Genomic DNA, 23,253 nt, shown 5'->3' with positions numbered 1-23,253 from the left:
TGGATGTGCCAGTCAGGCAGAAGATTCATTATGCAAAACAAAACAACTTAATTGGCCGATAATGACCGAGTGATTGGCTGCCACACCGTCTTTACCGATAAGAAAACTGTCTTAGTCAAGGGTAAATGAAAAGAAAAAACCGATGAGCTCAATAAGACGTTAACTCGATTTGTATGTGGCTAGGAATCCCGATCGAGATGTTCTCGCGTCTTAAGATTGAGTTTTCAACTTTTATTTCGCAGATTATTATTTATCGGGACAATAGAAGTTAACGAGGAGTTGACTGGTCGAAGAACTCACAGTCACTTCGGTTAATTGTCTAAACACACGTTACGCGACGGCCTTGCCGAATGTATTTTTCTTTTTTAGATTCCATCTCTTTGTCACGGGAAGTGAGATATCACTATAACATCTGTTCTCCCAGACTGAAAAATATAAATAAAACGGCTGAATAACAGTTTAACGGTCTTCTGTCAGCCTTGGACGGTTTTCACTTTTGGTTGACGCGATCACACAAAAATCATATTTAATCTATTGCCATAGTTTTTAAATTGGTTCTATTACGAAAGCGTCCACTCTTTTAATAATTATTTATGGTTGGAATGTGTTAACAAGCTTGACATTCGTTTGATTAAATCTGACTCGTAGAAAACTGATCATAAAACATAACAAACAACATAATTAAAGCAAATGTTAACTAGATAATGTGAATTAACGCTAATCTATTCGCAGAACGTCCAATGTCATCTTCATTTAGACTGCATATCTTATTGGAAGAGAAAATGCGAGACTTTAAGATTCCACTGTCGATTCACGTACAAATATTTGAAATGTTGTTCTCTGGGGATATTTTCAGATAGTTTACTGTTGACTCCAATCAAGGAGTTTAAACTGAAAAACGTTACAAAATCATAAAAAAGAAACACCTGTATTTCCGCCCACCTTTTCGATTCGATATGCTAATAAAGCTACTGTTACCTTATCAAATTGAGATTTTATGCGTAGAAACTACCTAATTCCATACAAATTTAAAACAGAACCTTGACAATTACACACGCAAAATCAGTCGAAAGTGACTAATTAAGGTTGTTTTTTACGTAACTGACGCGTCTTCACCCATTTTCGATCTGACATTGACCAGACCCACGCCTATCCAACGAGAGGCTCCGCTCGAACAAAGGAAACGTTTTTTTTCTTCCTTCCAATCGACCTTTTCTCGTTTCGTTTATTTTGTAAATATTGGCAAAACTCGTATTATTAAAGTTGGGAAATTAATTAACGCGGCATGTGGTCGGGCAACATGATTGCGATCTTTAGCTGTGTGTAGGTGCGTTTGGATGGTGTCGATTTTGCTTTATTGTTCCGCGAGAGTTTAAAAATACCAGTGACCCGTTGATTTGCCTGTAATCAAATAGTAATTGCAAGGTTATGTTGCTTTTTTTCAAGTTGATTCATACCAGAAAACCAGCTCAGATTTGATTTTACTCACAGGGCAAGTGATTTGTTAATTCATGTCTTGCAAAACCAGACAATATTTTCTAGTAGCTTTTGTCTTGCATTGATCTCATCCTTGTATGCATTCTTTGTCTGATATTTGAAGAATCAGGAACGATGAAAGTAAATTTTTCTCTGAAGAAAGCTAACCAGACAGAAATATTTCATTTGTATGTAGCATTTGGAAATAATACTTTAAAAAACAAATAACGCGTCCAGTACCAGTGCCGTTTTAAATGGCAAATGATTATTTGAAGGGTCACGTGACCGTTTTTCAGTTTGAACTTATATTTTGAAAATTACGGTGACTCTTTTTTAACGTCAAAACGAAATTTTAAAAGTCACGTGATTGTTTTAAATGACGAAATCATATTTGAAAGACCACGTGACCGTTTTTAAGTTTAAACTGATATTTTTCAAGTCAAGTGACACTTTTTCCAATGAAAATGGTTAAGTGACGATTTTCATTCGTCAAATTTTGTTTTAAACGTCAAAACTGAATCCTAAAGATCACGTCACTGGTTTAAATTAAACATTTTGAAAATTACGTTACCTACTCCTTTTAAGGTGCAAATGGTCATGTGACTCTTTTAAGATTAAAAATGGAATTCATAATGTCCGGACAGTTTTACATCACAAACTGTTCACGTGAATCACGTGACCGTTTTTCAGTTTTAAACTGAGACACTGAATCACGTGACTATCGTGACCAGCACACCTAACCTAACCTATTTATGACGGATTTAAAACGTAGTATACAAGTCGAAATCTCGTTTTATGGAAAGTAAGGCTCTTATGAAACAAGCAACGGTTGCCACAATGTACCCAAAATTCCTTCTAAAAAGGAACTTACATGAACAGTAAATTCGGTTGCTTCGTGATTATTTAATTTAACGGTTAGCATTTATTTGAGTGGTACACAAAATAGTCCGTTTAACAAAATAACTAATCACACAACCGCGTTTCCTCTCTCTAATTAATTATGACAACAGTAAACCCATAACATTCCAGACGATCGTCGCGCTTGTACTTTACAATCCCCGGAGTTATTTTTACAAGTAGTAGACCCCGTCTTTCTTGGTGGAAGCATGTGTCTGGACGGTTAGAGTTAAAAATGTCCCATATTACATTTCAAATATTTTTCAAAGTGACACGCCTAATTGCCTTGACAGGGGAATGTGTTAGAACGGACTTATTTTTAACGGTCGCAATGAAAGATGTCTTTAGGCGAGACCTCACATCATCAAGGAAAAAGCGGCGAAAAAGTTGTGACAAAACCGCAACTCAAAGACCCAAATACCGAAACCTGGACTAGAACGGAATGCGACCAATGCGCATTTTTATTGGCAACTATGCCGGCCAGGTAAAAAGCTTTTCGTAAATTGCGCCATCGGAATCTGTTTGATCTTAAAGTTCATTCATCACCCTAATAGATGATTTAACTATGTAATAATCATATTTTGGCTGGCCGGTTGCCAAAGTATTTCCCGGTGCTTTGCAAATGACTAGACGTCGGCGATTTAATGACCGGCGCTTGCCTATCCGCTAGTTAACGCTTTTCGATCCACTTTTCCTGACAGAAAAACATGTCACCAAATATTAATTATCTCGCTGAGACGGTCACCTTTAATTTTCTCTGTGGAATTTTTCAAAGATGCACTTATCCGAAAAACAGAATTTTTTTAGACTTAAATTCAGAAATAACACCCCGAACAGATGCAATAACAGAACGTTAATGAGTCGCGTGAGCTGTAACATCCGGCGGGTTATTTCGGAAATGGACTTCTAAGAGCCATAGAAATTCAATAAATTGAGCCAATAAATGGAGGATTTGCGTGCTCATTCCAACACATACGAATGTCATTACCATAATCTTCAGAATAAAATTGAAAACGTCTCTCACGAGAAAATGTACGCTTTCTACACTTTCATCCTCGCCTGCTTCGAATTAACTAATAATAATCGCGTAACGTTCACAAGGTAAGGTAGAGACAATATGAAACAAAATAGGTTTATTAATATTATTGTATAATGTTTTCTTTTTCTGTTGCAAAATGTTGACCCAAAAAATTTGCATGTACCAGTAGATTAATTACTTTTGACTTTCAATAAAATAATAGTATATAATTCAAGGAGCTGAGAGAGAGGGGGATCATATGATGCGCAAATTGCCACAAAAGGCGAAGATAATACTACGTTCACAATCATTAACACTGATTGTGCATTAATTCTCGACAATTAGATCATTATAATCCTGCAGAAGCTGACTATTAGTGCATTACTGAGTGGCCAAAACGATAGTGGCTTAGGCATTAAATAACGGAAATAAGCCATCTGAAATCCGGACTGTTACTAAAATAGCTTTATTTACAATAATCAATGACTATTAAGTTTTATTTTGTGTGTCATTAATACGCAGCAAATTACATGTGACTCAGGAAAACTAAAAGAAATACAAATTCATTCCAAGAAACAATTTTGATGACCTTCATCCTTATCTTTATCGCTGTAAAATACGTACCATGGGAGGAATTTTTACAACACAAAATTCTTCGCAAAGTTCATTGACAGTCTCAAATTACCGTGCTTCTGCTTGAAAACGAACAGCAAAAGAAACTTATCCTAGAAACACGTTCTTTACGAACGCTAATGAGTACTTTGTATGGTCATAATTGTTGCTTTTTTTTCTAAAAGTGAACTAATTTATTATATGAAGCTGACAGACAAAGTGTTAATGGGAAAACATTGTAAACTATTAATGTGCTAACATAGTTGTAATCGTTACCGACGTCCGGTTCGATCTATATAATACCGTTATGCAAGTAGAAATAAGGCTTAAAAAGTAAACAAAACAAATCATATTTTAAACAGTCTAAACTTGACATAATTGCGTTGGTAGGCGACACGTTCATAAACACACTGACACGAATCTAACGTTTTGTAACTTGAGGCATGTCATTATACTGCTGAAATGTACACTGAGAAAAAACGACGTGGGCGTGATTTTGCCTTGAAATCCGAACATTTCCACTGGAGATTTATTAAGAAAAAATTCAACTGCTCACAAAGAGAATCGCGACCCATTATTGCCAATGCAACAATTAAAACACGTAAATCGATAAGAGATCGAAATTAAAAGACCGGGGAATTACCAACAGGCTGCGATCGATTTATCGGCCAGTAAACGTTTTTCTTTTATCGATGTGAAACAGTTTATTGAAGTGTCGTGTCCCCAATACTATTACAAAATTTGTTACTTAATTTCTATGAGGTTCTTAACGGTTACGAAAGACAAGTGGTTAGTTTTGCGCTTAATATAATGACGGAGGCGTTGGTTGGGTTGCAGATTGGAAAAAAATCAATCAGTTGAAACTGGTATAGATATAGACCTAAAAACACTCAAACTAGTTTTGTTAAGAATTGTTGGAAAAATTACTACAGACAAAAAACTAAGACAAACTGTTGGTAACAAGCTTTAATATTTCTACTTTACTGCAGAATTTTATGTAGATGTAACAATATAAAAACAAAAAATCATCTTGAAGTTCACCGTCAAAAACTACATATAATATTCACATTGAAAGAACAAAATTGTAATGGATTTTGCATGTTTTTACGGGCATGGCATGGAGTAAGTAAACCGTAAGTGGGAGATGCACGTTGACGTTGAAAAAATTATCACCTACGTACTCTCCATGTTCGGTTTACATGGTTGATCTGCAGGTAATAATTTGGACCGTCGAAATCCTGTTGCCGGTGATAAAAGTTGCAAGCAACATTTTTGTAAGGCCTTTATTTGGATATTGTAAATAAGGCAAAAATATAAAACGCGAAACTTGTAATTGGATTTTTACCATCGGTAATTTTTATCGAATCGGTACGGAAAAGGAATCGCGCTCGATAATAAAACAGGCCGCTTAATTAACGCTACAAAAATGATCAAGTTTGTAAATTATCTGCAGCTCGGATTGTTTCAGTAGATTAATTTATAAGTAGACTGAACTTCCACTATTACCGTGTCAATAAATACAGACATAAAATAGACCGCCTTTGCTTATTTTCCGTTCATTTAACGCATATATGCGGATCCGCTAAAGACCGTTTTCTTTGGTCGGCGATATTTATTGATCCTTTTAAATTCCCGTTTTAATCCGGTGCCTTTGAAATGTTGAGTCAATGTTACGATACATCGGCTATTTTTATAATTGACTATACCGGCGGTGCAGTGTTTTATTTACTAGGGCTATTTCTAGAGTACCGATAGAAGACATTCCGAAAAGACATTAAAACGTTCAATAATCCATTGATTGCTCTCGACAATTCTTTCATTCGAACGAGAACTGAATATTAAGACTGGAATTTGAGGCTTTTACATAACACTCGAAAAATTTCATTAACGAACAATTATTGCAACAAGCAAAACGACAAGAGAATGTATCGGCCGTCATCGACATTATCAAACTTGACCTTTGGTGAAGCTGCGAGGAAGACGATGGCGACTTTCTCTCGCAATGACCCTCATCGTTTAATGGGTTCTTCACTTTCATGCCAGCAATGCCGCAGTGATCGAGATGATGAACTTTTGATAAGTACAATGATAATAGAAATAATCATTTTTTTGTCAAGCAGAATAAATGTCAGCAAGGCCATTTAGTTTTTTTTGGTGATTGTTATCTTAATAACTCTTTTGAAGAGCTAAAGAGAAGAGTGAACAATTTGTATGCACCTTTCACTAAAACAAAACACACAAAAGAAAATACAGTTAAATCGTAGATTAAGTTTTATAGTGGATAGTGTTAGTGGACAGTTTTAAACATAATAGACACTTGAAGTCGCAGGAGTACGCAATACGTAAGATGATCTACGTATTTAAGGATTTTGCGTTAAAATTGACTTTAAGTTTGTTTTACGTTTTACCTTACACGCTATACGCTATTTCAGGTATCAAATGACACTATAAGTTAGGACATCTGTCAACCTCGTGTTTTCTCTTAAATTTTCTTTGATTTTTGCTCTTTATTTTGTGTAATGAAGAAGTTCTTGTTTTCATTGTATGTTGTATACTTATAACACGTATGCTACATAATGGATGACATTTTTGAAATCGCCATTCCTGATTTCGATTCAGAAGATGAAGACGACTTGGATGATGTGGTGCTTATGCACTTGCATAATGAAAATAATATAGTCCCCCATCTCTTGGGGTCTTCACATGGGTTTTTTGCTCATACAATTCCATTTCCTTGCCAAATGTAAATCTAACTCTTTTGTTAATCTAAAGCGCAATTTGAAATCTGATTGTTTCACAGGATTGTTCCATGTTTCAGTAGAAAAATGACATGAATCATAAAACGTGGATTGACAGAAACCTGTTTGCGGGTTGCGTATAACGTACACGTTATAGCCCGTAATGTTACGTTACACCGTAATACGTTAAAGCCGTTATTCGTTATTTTAGCATGTGCAGGTGGTGAAATAACGTATTACGTATAAGGTTTTGTTTGCCACTTAAAGTGTCTAATAAAAAACATCCCTTTCTTCGAAAAATTAAAAAAATTGAGGTGCTTTTTTTGAGCCTATTTCAACTAATGCAGAATGCAAGTATGGGAATCTCAAAAACGGCAAGAGATACAAAGCTGATTAAATTACGTAGTTTGCAGTAGTTTGGAGTTGGAGTTTTGGTTTGGAGTGATATGTTTGCTTTAAAATTTTTAAAATTCCGATTACTTGCGTAGATATTCAAAGAAACACTGAACAGAAAAAACTTGAACCTCTGACAGTTATTCTGTGGAAAACAAAGGTTTAGTTTTGATTGTAAATAGGTTAGAAACTATACGCTTTGGTAGGCGTAAAGACAAGCAGCTGAATTATACAAGGTGTTTCTTATAAAATACTAAATAATTTTGGTGTGAATGCAATGACAATACAGGTAATTTTCTCTAGAGTCTCTAGAATCACTCTCAATGTGTTAGATGCTTTCAAATAGCACTGAATACTTGCAAAAAGTGGCCAGAAGCCTCTACAAGTGTCCTAAAACTTTTCAAAAAATTCTGAAACAAAGAAGTCTAGAACTCGGTCTAGAATTATTTAGATGCCTCCAAACCCTACTAAAAACCTTCAAAAAGTTACCAAAAACGTCTACAATTATTCTAAAATTTCTAGAGAGGTCTAGAATGATTCTTCTAGGAACGGAAAACTTCTGGGATATTCTCGGAAAAGCTAAATTGCAATAAATATAGGCAGACTGTGTGATTTAATTAATGTGCATTACTTGTTTGTTCGCCGTAGCAAAATTTAAAAATTAGTAACTTATTCCTCTGGCTGGGTGATCAATATCTTTCTTTAAGATATTCCAAAGAAAACATAATTTTTTCACCTCCAAGTATGTGTGACAGTATATTTTTACGATTTGAGCAATGCTCAGCAATTCCATTTAATAAGTCATCAATCTCTAAAAGTTAGAGCAAAATCACCCCTTTTCCAGGCAACTATCATCATAGACGACTGCAATAAACAAAAGTCGAAGCATTATCCGTTCATACCAGATCAATATAGTACGAATAGCAATTTGAATAGTGCGGATCAATTTAGAATTTGGCTCAAGGTGAATGTTACGTGCCTGAAATTGTCACTGGCAAATACTAAAGCCAAAAGGCGACCGTAATTAGAGGGACAGATACACGATATGCTGTCGCAATATAATGTCGTTTCAAAATGTCAGATCTATTTGTGTTCAGCACAACTATAATCCACAGGATTAAGACTTCCTAGATAGAAGATTTCTGATAAGAGGCTTAATTAATGTGTAGATTACGATGCATTTTATTTAGCCTAATAAAATGATAACGATTAGATGCACACACTCGGTATCGTGAGAAAAGGGAAATTATAAATGTTTATATGTGAAAGTATAGGGAATATTTCCTGGTTGAATGTGATTTTGCGTGCGTCTATCCAAGCCCATCAATTTCGCATTATTCTTATGGAATACAAACGTGATGAAGGTTAGTTGGTGCAAATACTGAAATAATAACTAATATTGAGCAGTTTATTCTAATCGACAAGTGGGGTTCAAGTAGCAAAATCGAAAGGCAATTAGCACGATCGATGATTAAAGTAAAGAAGTCAAGGAAGAAGTGATTAAGGCGCACGTTTATGGGATATTGAAAGTTGTCTTGTCTTTTATTAATGGTCCAAGTTACGATGTTAGTACCGCACAAGACAATTTAGTATCTAATGTACCGCACACCGCCAATAAAAAGTTACCAATACCGCGAGCTACGTAAATCAATTAAAATATCGATATTAGTTCGATTAAAGTTTGCAAATAAGGTAGGCGCCTATTAAAACCTTAACTTAATGATATCAGAAAATGAAACGAGACAAAAACCGCGGAAGTCCTAAAAATAACAAAAGCCTGCGTACTACCACCGCGAAGAAGGTCGCACGCAGTCGTAATAAAAAACTTTTTATTATTTGGCGGAAGAAAATTACATGTGGAATATACGGCTCGTTGGCGAAAAGTTAATGTCGTAGAACCTCATAAAGTGGTACTTTTTTCCACTGCCTGTATGACCTGTAAAGTTCGGCGCCGTGTTAAGGTCGATGACGATCATTTCCACCAGAAGGAATGTCAAAACATAAATTACACGACCGTAAGGTTATGAGGGTGTTTGTCATCCTGATTCATCATTCTTTAGAAAATTATCATACTTTTTACGTTTCAATGTGTGAATTCTTGAAACTACCCAGTGCAGTCTTAAACAACAACCGATGATTAGCCAATCTTGTCAATCGATGAAAAATTATAATTACAGTGCTTTTATGCAAAAAAAAATCTCAAAGCAGTTAAGACGCAGGTGTTACCCACTTATTTATCCACTATGCATAATCTGTGTATATTGATTTAATCGAATAAGTCCAGGTATTACTAAAAAAAAAAATGTTAAAGAAGACCAGCCTGAGGAATTTGCATATCTCTCTAAATTAGTTCAGCTAAAAACATTGAAATGACTTTGAATCGGTTTGTATCAATTTAATAACCCACGCTTACTTGGTGGTGGTTAATTGGATGATTTTTGCGTTAAACATTTTGTTTTTCATCTCAACAAACCAGGTCACTCTCAAGAATATTTGTTGATTTAAAAGGTAAGACTGTTGTTAGTTTGATTTTTAACATAAAGACGTGTTTAAATCAAGAACTGCGCCAATATCTGATTTCTCATTAACGGACCCGAACACAATGAACTTAATTATTGTTTATGTCAATAACGGCGCGGTTTAGCGCGCATTTATTTAATTGAAATCAGTGTAGGTTTTGCCCAGGTGTGTTAGACTTAATCAAAAAGGTAATCAAGCGCGAACACAATGGTCAAAAATTTTAATCGATATAACGAGTTAAATGGGCCGAAGGGGGTCAATGGAATTATTTTTTAAGTGAATGTTTTCTCCATTTATTCTTTTGTAATAATACAGGGTGATTCTAAAGTTGGTGCTTTCCTTTCACCTGCGAATAGGGCTTCAAAAAATAAGGTTTTTTTTTCCTTCGACTCTTTTTCGAAATATGAACAATAACGAAGATACAGGGTGTCAAAGTTTTACTGGAAAAAAACAAAATAAAAAATAACTTAAATCTAATTTTAACTAACTACAGGTTATTCCTCATCAACAGACATAAACAAAAACAAAAGATTTCAGCCGCCTTTGAACTAAGTTTTAATAATTTGACACTTTAAATTAAAACAGCATTTAATTTTAGGCACGCACTAAGACGGTTTTTATTTTTTTTACTGGGAAACGGTGCGTCGTAGCAAAAATAATAAAAAGGGTTTTATTTTTAGAATTGAACAAGAAATTCAATAATAAATTTTATGTTGAAAAAAAAAAACAGTAGAGTAATTTTTTTTTTCAAAAATTTTTTAAAAAGTTATACGCGCGCTACTGGTAAACGCAAGAAAATTGTTGTTTCTTGGAAAATTTGCTTTCCACGTAGCTACTGACACCTACAAAATTTTGTTTAATTACTTCAAGTGGTTTGGCCAAAGTCATTAAATTTCTATTTTTTCAGTAAAACTTTGACACCCTGTATCTTCATTATTATTCATATTTCGAAAAAGCGTCAAAGGAAAAAAAAACTTTATTTTTTGAAGCCCTATTCGCAGGTGAAAGGAAAGCACCAACTTTGGAATCACCCTGTATAGTTAATCAACACTTTAAATCGAGCTTTAAATGGAGGGTATCTGAGTAAATTGAGTAAAAACCTAAACTAGAAACAACATAAAATGTTTGTGAAAAAAAAAACAGGAAAATTGACCACGAATGGTAGCAACAATGAAATTTTGTAAACTTGCTAGTGGTTTCCACTGTAGCACCAATCAAATTCATTGACCTCATTGAGTGGGACCATTATAAATAAAAGAGAATCTGAACGTTTTTCAATCAATAAAGAAAATTAAGCAACAAACGTTTCTATTCCCAGAATAACGTCACTTTAATGGAAAATTCATACTTTTGAACGTTTTTCAAAATCCAATTTGCTTATTCACAACAGCTTTTTTGCGATATCCGTTCCGGATAAACGGTTCCTGGACATAAGAAATTAAAACTTGGTGTGCGTGATTGTTCAGCAAAATAAAAGTGTTGTCGCAACTTAGTCAATAGTAAAAATGCGTGACATTCGAGCAATTTGCTTTGGCAACATTTAAACGGATTGGAATTTAACGATATTACAATAAACGCGACAAAACAAAGTTTCTAAATCGGAAGGAAAATAAAGGACAAAACGCTTGAAACAAAACTAAGGTAAAAAAATCAACTATTTGGAAATTGAAACCATTCCCAAGCAGCAGAGAGGAAACTGAATACTTATAATCTAATGATCAACAACAATAAACGTGAGATCAAGTTTCGTGTTGATTTTTGCAATTAATCCCACATTAACCTTCAATAGCGTCGTCTCCTTTAAGAGGGAAATTCTATAGTCGATTAGCGGCAAAAGGTCAACGATTTCCACTGAGTAAAAGTTGGTTGAACTTTTCCGCTCGAACATGGTTCAAGTGGTGATAATCTAAAAATATTGCTAAGCGATCTTCATCGACTGCCGCTTCCTATTAAACCCAGCTAAATCAACAAAATTACAAATAATTACATCACGATACCCCGGGATACGATCCGATAGGTACGCCTCGAAGGCGATGTTCGATACACCAAAAGAGCGTGACCGGTTAATTTACGATCATCGTCGAGATTAAATCGTGCACTCCGTGTTTATTATTATTATGATTATTAAAAGGATTAAGGATCGTTTTAAATAGAAAAAAAAGTGCGAGTAGTAGTACCTGTCGCCTGTGAACGGCCTTGCCTAGGCCGTACGATGCAAAATATTGAATTTCTCAAAACTGGTTCCGGTGTAACTGTTCCTATGCATTCGATTACAAAAGCGTTTTTTTGCACATTCCTTGGAATAAATTCATGGCGAAAAGTGGTTGTCAACATTCAACCTACGCGTTTTATCGAGAAATTTAAAAAAAAAAACGTTAAGACCCGATAAAACATGCATCTCGTGTTGGTTTGTCTGTCACATTTCACGTTAACGTCGGACAAAATATTTATTGTTAAAAACCCAGCTAGGGGAAATCATAAAACACACACGAAATGTGTAAAGTTTATGAGACTGCTGGCACCGTATAAGGCGTTATACCGTTTAAAATAGTGGTACCCAGAATAAATTTGACTGTTACTGCTAACTTACTCGTTTTAAGCACTTCAGAAAATGTTCCCAGATCATTTACCTGAAACAATAAAATAAAATTAAAACAGGAAAAACAAACGGATGAACGGATATTTTACAGGCAACATTGTCAGCGTTAAGCACTTGGTTAAAGCGAAACCAGATTGGTCAATAATAACGGCATTTAGTGTAATTACATTATCGGAGATTAAATAAATCTCAGCTTCGATAATGTTGACTGCACTCGAACGTCTGCGTTTTTTTCTCTCAGTTCTATTACGTTAATTACATTTAGATTACGGCAAGAAAATGTCAGCGTGCTCTTTAGCAGCGTAGGCACCGTTATAAAAGTGCAACCCTGTTCTCTTGTCCACTTTTTGCACGCAGATTGTATCTTTTAAATAACATTTCTACTGTCCGTTTTATTATTACTTATCAATCAGCAAACAATTATGCACAGTTGATTGGCACATTCTCTTAATGTTAAATTGAAACGATTAAAATCTATCTATGAATCAATAATGGATGTTCTTGAAATTTCATCATTGTTTAATAATCGTTATTGTTATCTGCGAATACACCATAATTTATGTTTTGTCAGTATAAGAAAAATTAGTTTGTGTCAGAATTCTTTTCTAACTACCATGATAGGGTAGTTACCTTCTATTTTTCAGGATTTTGAGAGCAAATTGCAAAGTTGCAACATGGAAACAATCTGGTCTTAAAGTTAATTTACATTCGTAAGCCAATTTTATAAGAACTCACCTGATTGACAAAGTCAAAGATCGTCATAATGCTCTATAATCTGTTTCGGTATCTAAAGACGATTTGAAGCTCCTCTACGTGAAAATACGTACGTATACTGGGTGTCCCACGACGAAAGACATCGATTGATATTGGAAAAAGTATAAATAGGAGAGTTTTGAAAATTTGGCAGGATACTGTTGTGGGCGTGCCCAATCTAACTAAAATATTTTCAAGATGGTTGCACTTCCGTTTATACCGGAAGTCGATCAAAACTTTCTTATTTTAAATATAACACCCTATATATTATTACATATTTGGATTCCTCACAAAATTCTGACCAACTTTTGTGTACAATGCCCTATGCCTATCTCTAGCCGTTTTCGAAATATTTGATGTTTTTCCAAAAAAGTGACAGTTGCAACGCTCAACATATTTTTGTACTCTGTCAAAACCGTATTTCATTTTCCAATGAAACTTTGGGTTATTGTAAATAAAGAATCGTTTTATTAAACTGAGGGTGCGTAATGACTCATTTGTACACAGGGTCGTCAAAAAAAAATCATAAACTTGCCACTAAAAAAAATGAAAAATTTCAAGTTTTTTAAATAGAAACCCACATTTTTTATGACGGAATCATTTTGAGCATTAAAAATTACTGTACTTTTCAATTTACTTGCCTATACCTAAATCCAACCCATTTCGTTTTATTTGAGAATAAACATTTTTTATTATCAAAACTCCAGATTTCTTGAAAACTTCTTTCTCTAATTACGTATGGATTTATGTCACACCAGTAGTGTGAATTATATCTATTGAACATTCCATTTTTAGTGAATTAGGCCTCGTCGCTCTAAATAATATTATTCAAAAACAATTCTTCTCCATAGTGACTAGTCAGCAAAAACTCACTAAAAAACCACTCTCTTTGGAAAGTCAACCTCTTTTAAGTGTTGCACTAATTTAAATGAAAAAGGGTGAAATTTATGTTTCTTCAGGATCCTTTGAATTGAGCTTTTGGATATGCCTGATTCTACGGAAACTTATCTTATTGATGAAGTTGGATTTGCAACAAAATAGCCCAAAATTGCAATTTCTACATTTGTATTATTAAGGATTGGTTTTGTTTTAATAGCTTTTCTCTTCACAGATTCCGTATTCTTAAAATTTTCAATTATTTGCTTGACAGCTTTTGGTGATGGCTTTGGTTTTTCTGGATAACGAGCGGCAAATACCTCACATGTTCTACTCACAACTTTATCACATTCTCCGTAAATAATAAACAGATTTAAGTAATCTTAGTTTGAATAACGTAACCGCTACGGTATATTTGCAGTTGTCAAAATACTCAAAACTAGTGTTATTAACATGCCCTGCAGGTCTCCAATATCACCGTGTGTAAAAAGCATAACCAACTAGAATACCAGATAATCCCAACCGTGCAGCATAATAAAAAAATGTTTATTCTCAAATAAAACGAAATGGGTTGGATTTAGGTATAGGCAAGTAAATTGAAACGTATAGTAATTTTTAATGCTCAAAATGATTCCGTCATAAAAAATTTGGGTTTTTATTTAAAAAACTTGAATTTTTCATTTTTTTTAGTGGCAAGTTTATGATTTTTTTTTGACCACCCTGTATACAAATGAGTCATTACGCACCCTCAGTTTAATAAAACGATCCTTTATTTACAATAACCCAAATTTTCATTGCAAAATGAAATACGGTTTTGACAGAATACAAAAATATGTTGAGTGTTGCAACTGTCACTTTTTTGGAAAAACCTCAAATATTTCGAAAATGACTAAAGATACATAGGGCATTGTACACAAAAGTTGGTCAGAATTTTGTGAGGAATCCAAATATGTAATAATATATAGGGTGTTCTATTTAAAATAAGAAAGTTGTGATAGACTTCCGGTATAAACGGAAGTGCAACCATCTTGAAAATATTTTAGTTAGATTGGGCATGCCCACATCAGTATCCTGCCAAATTTTCAAAGCTCTCCTATTTATACTTTTTCCAATATCAATCGATGTCTTTCGTCGTGGGACACCCTGTATACTAACACATTTTCAATTATCTGGAGACGAATTTGCGAGTAGTGGTCAAAAAGACCCCGAAACGTCATTATCCAAGAAAAAATGTCAACAACAAAATTGTATAATGTTTAATCAAAATGTGCATTCTAACAGATTACAATTATTATTACAAAACAGCTTGGGATAGACAAAATTGCAGTAATAGAAGCTATTTCCAAAACATAACTGACCAAGTACAACAAATCGGGAACGTGGAATGTAATAGGCGCCTCCATTATACAGACTGTTAAACGAATTGGACGTTGTTCAAAAAAATTATGAAACAACAAGCCCACGTCTTATTATTACTGGAATTCGGGTATATCGCACACAATCAGTTGTTCCACAACTCTGATAAAAGTACGAAAGGTTGTCCAGATTGCAATTTAGAAACGAGTGCCACAACGCAAGAACCTCACAAAGGCGGCAAGAAATAATTATACAGGTAATTAAAACAGGACAATTAATTACACGAATGGAGGCCAGGTAATTGAAGCCTTTATTGCGATTCCGCAAACGCTTATCACGGAGCCATGTTCTTTGTTTTTTCTTACTTGGAAGCGACCGCGGTTTATATCGAGAATGATACTTTTACAGCTGTTCATTGCATTTTCAGTATGTGGTCTATGTTATATGACTTAACAAAGTTTCTACGCTAATCGACTGTTCATATCTCCCGGATCTATTCGTTGTTAAACCTAAACTTTGCCTGATTTTGATAATTATTTCGCTCTATTATACATAGTGACACCATGTCCGTTGACGTAGTAAATAATCACATGATAGAGAAACGCTATGGTCCACCGCCCTCTGTACGAGAAAGCCTAGAATGTCACTTTTAATGGCGGCGTTAGCGGTTTTCGTTTTGTACACAAATCTATGCAGATGCAGTAGAAAATATGTTTTTTTTTTTGTGTAGTTGATTGCAAGTTGTGAGTGAAAAATCAAAGAACGCTTCATTCCTGATCCAGATATGTATAGATATGGCTTTTTATACGCAATAAAGTCCAGCCAAAGCAAGTTTGGTTAGAACCCTTTGTCCTGGAAAGTACAACAAACTAATGTAAAAACTGCTCAATCAAAGAAAATTTGGAAATCCTTGAAGCTAGGTAAGCAAAACTGGTAAATGGGTTTTATATTATTACCAAGACCTTTCTTTTAAAATGTAAATGTGCCAATCGAACTTCTAAAAGCTGTCCTGTTTCTTCAGAGTAAACGTTTGTTGCTCTCAAAATGCAGGCGGGCTCAAAATGTAACTAACATTCTTATGTATGTAAGAGGCAATAAGTTTACTGAATGAGAAAGCATATTGTACTTACCACTGAGTATTGTGTTGGAGTAAAATCATTCCAGTTCAAAACTTTCAACCACTGTTGGGTTCGAGCAGGGTCTTTTGGAAAGTAAAAGACTGACACTTTTGGGCCTTTCACTAAATTGCTTTTACAATTTGGCAAACAACAAGTGGACGGCATATTGTAGAGGCAATAGAGTTTAAGTTAAAAAACCAACAACAAATTATAGAACAATGAAGGAACAATAACAATAGTGATAACACAATAAAATGAACACAAACTACACTTTCACTAGAACAATAAACATATAAACAACAATATATAATAGCAAACAAAAATTACTTTGGCAAGTAATCCCAAGTCTTGACTTTAAACCTTAAAAATTAATTTAATCATCGAAAAACTCAATTTCCACAATACAAACAAATGCAAACTGTCAACCACTATTTCGGCCATATTGTAATTTTTGGCATGCACCTTCTTGGCTTTCTTGTACAGAGGGCGGTGTATGGTCCCATAGAAAGATTATGTAGGTCGGACTATGAATCAAAAAAAAAAACGGTTCCTTATTAAATCGTAAGCAACGGCAGCGGTTCCATTACCGTCGTACGGTGTTTTATTAAATTATTATCCCCACGTCCAATGACTATATACGGAGCGCCTTTGCGACCACTATCTTAATTTCAAATCGTTATAGGAAGGACGTGCGTGTATCTCGGACCCGATGCGCCTTGAATCTCGCATGCTGATCCGAAAGCGCAAAACGGCAGTACCAATTACGAAACACCGGACATGATTGTTACGTCGTAACTGTAACGCGACATGAGCTAAATTACAATAAGTGCAATTATTATTTACCGCGTCCGAATCGCAATTAACGCGCAACTACGAATAACGAATACGTCGTTATGTAATATAAATGGTTTCGCATCGAATCATCACAATTATCATTTGGCAGTACCGATGGAAAGTACGCAAAGTGACGTGATTCGAATTTGCGAATGTCCGTTAGTGACGGTTTGTTTTTGATGTCGAGTTAGATGGTAACGAGCAAAAATTGAAATGGTTCGTCGTACGCCAGTATGTTGTTCTTTTTCCGTTTATAGAAAGCCAGCATGGCAAATAAGAGTACGTGCCAATAATAATAAATTTGTTTGGAATTGATACCAGCGGTTGGTATACGTCCACCAATTTGACGCTCCTGGTTCGTAGTAAATGCCACGGACAACATAAATTTTACGGATGTTATGTACGTTTCAGTATGCTATCCTACCTTTAAGTTCGTCTACATGTCTAGGAGCAATATAACTACCTACCTGACCATATAATATAAAAAACCAGCTACACTTTTCCTATTATTGGAAAATCAAATTTTAAACTTCATGTCATTGATTCACTTACGAGTGATTTCGAGTATTTTTCAAGTGGCAGTATGAAGTCATGTGATACAACGAATGATATCAACGGTAATTCTTATAAAGAACCAAAATTAATCATATACACTTTGCTAAGTTTATAGACTTTTGAATGTGACTGCTGAGATCAAACACAAACACACTAGAGACGTTAATGTTGAGGAAATAGTAAATTTATCAATAGCATTAGTTTGTTGTAGGAATTTTCAAAACTTGCCAGCTGATCATTTGACGCACTTTTTTGAATCATCTGTTTAACTGTTGTGCTGGATGTCCATGAGTTATGATTCATTCATCGTTAGTATGCTTAACTAAACCAATCTCATGACAATTAGGACTAATCCTCAGTAAATCCATTGTTAATACACTAATTAACAGAATGCAACCTGCAGGCACATTAAACGCTACCAAGCAAGAATTTATGTGCGTTTTGGATGAACATAAACGACTAGCGGCCCTGGTACGAAGGATAACCCAGCATGAATCACCCCCTAATTTATTAACTCGTCATTAAATCAACGACCACGAGAATGGGAGGCATATTCAATTACAACTACGTTCGAGTATAGTTTGTATGCTTATTGTTCGACGACCAATTCCATTAATCAAAAAGTCAACGGACATTGTTTATTCGCCAATTCACTTTATATAATAAGTACCACCGCACTTTTGCGTACCGCCTTGCACGGCCTTGACTCTCGAGTGAATTTTGTTGAAATAACTGAAAAAAACAATGTCTTTTGCTTGTTTATACACGAAATTGTTGCGGTCGGCGTATGCAAATACCGGTGTGACTAAGCTCCAAGTGGTGTGGGTATGCTACCACGAACTAGTCATATACCAATGTGACTAACTAGTTCAAACAACGACAAATCGGAAATCACGCTGAATTTTTAATAACTTCCTGATATAGTTTCGTAACTGCCACTTTTCGATTTTTTTCATATATATTTCAACTAGTGCGTGCATGCAATTTAATGTATGACGGGATCGTGACCATAAATCAAACTGGTGTGTTTCTGTTTCAGAAACGTCTAATTGCGTCTCGCTAGTGACTTGTACGACCTTCTGATATCACATTATTCAAGCTAGTGAGGTGTATTCGTATTATAAATCTGAAACGTCACAAGTGAAAATGCTATACCGAATAGTTCTATATGGTATACTGAAATACGTCAAGTTAATTACAGAAATTGAGGATAATGAAAAAATAAAAAGAATAAAGAGAGAAAACCGAGGGGTAATCCGCTGAGTACAATAATGTCCACTAATGCCTTGTAATGCCCAGTAATTCCTAATAACTAAACCTAAACTAACCTAACCTACCCACTAATTTTCTAAATTACCACAACTGGAGAGTCTAAAAAACCTTTTTTAATAAGAAAATATGTGTGCAACGATTTAACCCGAAGTAGATACCAACTGTTTCTTAATTTAAATGGGACACCTTGTATACTTATTGCATTTTTGGATTCTACCTCAAATTCTAGACATATTTCGTGTATTAATGTCATACACTTTTCTGTATCCGTTTCTGAGATATTTACCGTTTTATGTGAAATTTAATATTTTCAGTGTCCAAAACAATAATTTTAATTTATGCATATCAAGAAACGTGTTTTTCTTGGTTTTTGTGTTTTGTCGTGTTATACAAGGTTTGTTCTAAGAGTGGGTGAAGAGAAACGATAAAATATATTATACAGGATGGTCAAAAAAAGAGCTCAAGACATCAGTCCTAAAAAAGCACGTTCTCTGATTCTCTGTTCAAAATTAAGGTAAGTTTGTATTAGGTCACTTATTTCTCTAAAATGTATTCTTTAAATTGATTCTTTAAACCACCCTGTAACTGTCAAAATAATCGAGTTATTGAAGGTTAAAGGAGTAGCTGTCAAATTCAGGCAAAACTGTCTTTATTATCAAACAACTCGTTTATTTGCAACACTTTGTATAGACTTTTTTATGTCGATGGATAGAAAATATAACGGGCTTTCCAAAAATATGGCTTTTTGTGTTGATAGGGTGCTTCATTTGGCCGCCAGAGGGCTCCAAAGCTAACTAAACGTTTTTCTTGACTGTAACCACTCTAACTTCTGTGAGGGATTTTTTTTAAATCGGTTAGGTACGGCCTGATATTTGGGACAAACCTAGCACAGTGAGTGTCAAATTTAGAGCCGCAGCAAAACTGTAGAAAAAAAATCATTAAAGTCGATTTTCGCTTGCACTAAGTGGCCAACATAACGCAAAACCCATTGGAATAGTGGTGGCTTTTCAGGCAAATTTGACCCTTACGAAAATTGTCATTTGCAAAATCGGTTTTTCAAGAAATTTCTATGCATTACATCGTAGTAGACCTAGTAGCTCATGTTACCGTGTTCTCTTAATTTTCCACGGTCAAATAAGCCCTAACCAGTCAAAAAGTGTTTCTGGGGCACCCTGTGTAAACTGTAAATAACACGCGTATTTGTAACACTTATATATTTATTTGTATATTTACTTTTATATGTCGATGGACAGCCAATAAAATGAACTTTCCATTGACGTACAAAAGTCGGTTGGTTAGTGGTACCGTTTGGCCACTAGAGGGCGTCAACTTTGACCAATTTTTTTGGTGTATCCTTTTGTTTAATATTCAAAAACCCCCTTAATTGCACTATTTTTGCTAGAGTTTTCATCAATGAAGAGCCAATGGAATGACCTTTCTAAAAAGTTTGCCACATGGATTGAGAGGTTAAACGGTTTCGCCGCTAGAGAACGTTAAAGTTGACTATTTTTTTATGACTTTTTCCGTGCATCCTTTTGTTCAATCTTCAATAACTCGTTTATTTGCACCATTTTTAGTAGCGTTTTATACGTCAATGGATAGCCAATGAAATGAGCTTTCTAACCGTCTCCCAATTTGAATGGATAGGTTAGACAGTTCGGCCGCTAGAGGGAGTCAAAATTGCCCAATTTTTTCGTGCATTCTTTCGTTCAATCGTCAATAACTAGCTTATTTGCCACACTTTGTATAAACTTTTATATGTCAATATATAGCCAATGAAATAAGCTTTCTATTGACGTATAAAAGTTGATGGGTTAGGGGGTACATTTTGGCGCTAGAGAACGTGAAAATTTTTAAAAGTAAAATTACAAAATTCATAACTTTTCATTGTATTTCAACAGAATTCATTGAAATTACCAAACTTTATTTATGTTTAAATTTGAATTTAGATGTTTTCAAAATACCAATGTTCCTCCAGTAATGCCCATTAATTCCTAAAATTTGTACACCATAATGCCCCAGCGATTTACCCCTCGGAGAAAACCAACCCCAAACGCTGTTAAGATTTTACCAAATACGTCTAACCGAAATGTCACTTCGGTTCGTTAGACAGTACTAATAATTTAATATAATAATTTCAGTTAAAACATACATAAAACATGATAAAAGCTTTTCCAAGTTATTAAATGTATATTATCGCAAAATGAACGGGTTCCCTTCCGTCCAAAGCTGGTCGTTTCCTATTTTTGAGTTTTTTAAATTTTTCCCCACTAGTCAGATTTATCTATCTAAAGCCTAATGCGCTAGTTATTACAAGTAGTGGAACCGATCGCCATCGTGAACTTCCTTATTAAATTTTCGCATTTTAAAATACAGGCCGATCGGTCGTTTTTTTCCACTTTACCGTGGGAAGTTAAACTCTCGTTCTTGCGTAATTGCACCGGTTATTCGCGAGCAACCGCTAATTAAGGGTTTTCTTTTGGCACTCGCCAATCGACCAAATTACTAGCGCGGTGAGAAATGGTTTATTTATTAAAATTACTAATTAAAATAATCAATTTGATGCCGTTAAAATGACTTCTTCTGTATATGTGACATACACCAGGCAAAACAAGATTTGGCAACGACGTTCTTTACTAAATTAATTAAGTTGTTATTCTAACACGAAGTTTTGCATGTAAATGCCTGTGGGAATTATTGTCGTCATATATCTTTGAATATAAAACAATTGCAAGGTAACAACGGTAATTGTACAAAATTTAGGTCAGACTTATGGAAAAGTGCTGGAAAGTCTTGTAATGTTTTTAAGTTAATTCCACGTTGGTGGCCTAAGGTTCTGACTTGTATCACGTCTTCACTGGCCTATTTTGTTAGTTTTAATTGAAACTAAACACTTGTCGAAACTGAATACTGATCCGCCACTGTAATCCAAAGAATATAAAAAGTAAACTAATTGTTTGCATTCTTGAAACGGCTTTGTTTCCGTAACTAATGTCAATACATTAAAATCTATAAGGTTGCCTTTTATTATAGGCACATCATGTTTGCTTTAATAATATGCCTGCGTGTTGATGTTTACTTTCGCCATATGCTACTGTTTGAAGCGGATGTAGACGATAATAATCATTCCAACAGTTTCGCGTTTTAATCAGCAACCGATTTTTTTTTCATTCAGCCAGTACCACATTCCTGAACGAGGAATTTTTCATTTCACTTGACTGTCAATTGACAAGTCTCATTTATTATCACTCACCAACCTTAGTACGTTTCCTTTATGAATACGCATAACCGCAATCAATTAAGGGCCTCCTCAACATTCTTCGTCTTAAAATAAAATCCATTACTAAGTAGTTGTGCAAATGAAGACGGAGTCAGAAACTGAACCTGGAACTTATACCTATTAGCATTCTATTACTCATGCATTAGTAGGCACTTAACTAAAGTATGCATTGCATTAAAATATATCTTCGTATTATATCTCGGCAGTATGGCGCATTATTTTAGGATAATTGACCGTTTTGTCAATTACGAACTGATCCAAATTTGCGATGTAATTTTACCAGAAGTTGACCCACCACTGTAATAAAAAACATAACAAATAAAATTGAGAGAATGTGATGAAAAAATGTTGGTATACCCCAAATGAAAATCTTTGATGCAAAACCAAATAAGCATATTTTAAGAACATCAAAGCTTTTGTTCAGAATGGCAATATGGGAACAGGCTACAAAACCATATAACTTAGAGAATATAGGAATATAAATCTAGTTCTACACTCTCGTGGGATTACAGGATCACGATTCGGTGCAAGTTATTGGACTTTCAGAAACTTTACTAGAATTCGAGTCCGTTGGGCCAACTGTACCTAGATGAATTAAACCATTTTAATTCACACTTTTTGCCTTTTTTAGAATGATTTGCGGTTAGAAGTGTCATGATTGAAACGTCCGAGCTTTCCCATTTGTTTTAATTAGCTATTTCGATTTCATTTCGCGCAGAGTTGTTGGCCGGTACCATTAACCGCAACCACCGGTGAAACAAAATTGATATTAGGTTTGCAAAGTCTCGTATGAAAAAAACTAGCTTTCTCTCGTTGCCTCAACTGATGTCGAGATGAAGAAAATTGCAAAATTTTGACTGAAACGATTTGGTGCCCACTTGACGCGTGTTTGTGCAAATGTAATGAACGCGAATCGGCAGCCCTGACATAAGTGTTTAGCATTGAACCCGACCAGG

General features: G+C 34.8%; 1 protein-coding gene and 2 long non-coding RNA genes across 5 annotated transcripts in view; all 3 read right to left on the bottom strand.

Annotated features, from left to right (window-relative positions):
* The window catches only part of LOC145728499 (death-associated protein kinase related-like), an 83,204-nt gene that overhangs the window by 36,863 nt on the left and 23,088 nt on the right, over positions 1–23,253 (bottom strand). The window lies entirely within an intron of this gene.
* LOC145727940 (uncharacterized) overlaps positions 1–23,253 on the bottom strand; it is a 56,235-nt gene that overhangs the window by 15,348 nt on the left and 17,634 nt on the right. The window contains exon 3 of the long non-coding RNA XR_014177964.1: positions 12,245–12,284. This is a non-coding gene — a long non-coding RNA (uncharacterized LOC145727940). The remainder of the gene's footprint in view (positions 1–12,244; positions 12,285–23,253) is intronic.
* On the bottom strand, positions 16,540–17,207 carry LOC145727939 (uncharacterized). The gene is made up of 2 exons (XR_014177963.1): positions 16,944–17,207; positions 16,540–16,880 (listed from the first exon to the last, which is right to left on the bottom strand). It is a non-coding gene; the product is annotated as an uncharacterized LOC145727939 (long non-coding RNA).

The sequence above is a fragment of the Ips typographus genome, linkage group LG4, assembly GCF_016097725.1.
Source record: "Ips typographus isolate SLU linkage group LG4, UJ_Ityp_2.0, whole genome shotgun sequence".
Taxonomy (NCBI): domain Eukaryota; kingdom Metazoa; phylum Arthropoda; class Insecta; order Coleoptera; family Curculionidae; genus Ips; species Ips typographus.
This window is presented reverse-complemented; position numbering and strand designations above follow the sequence as displayed.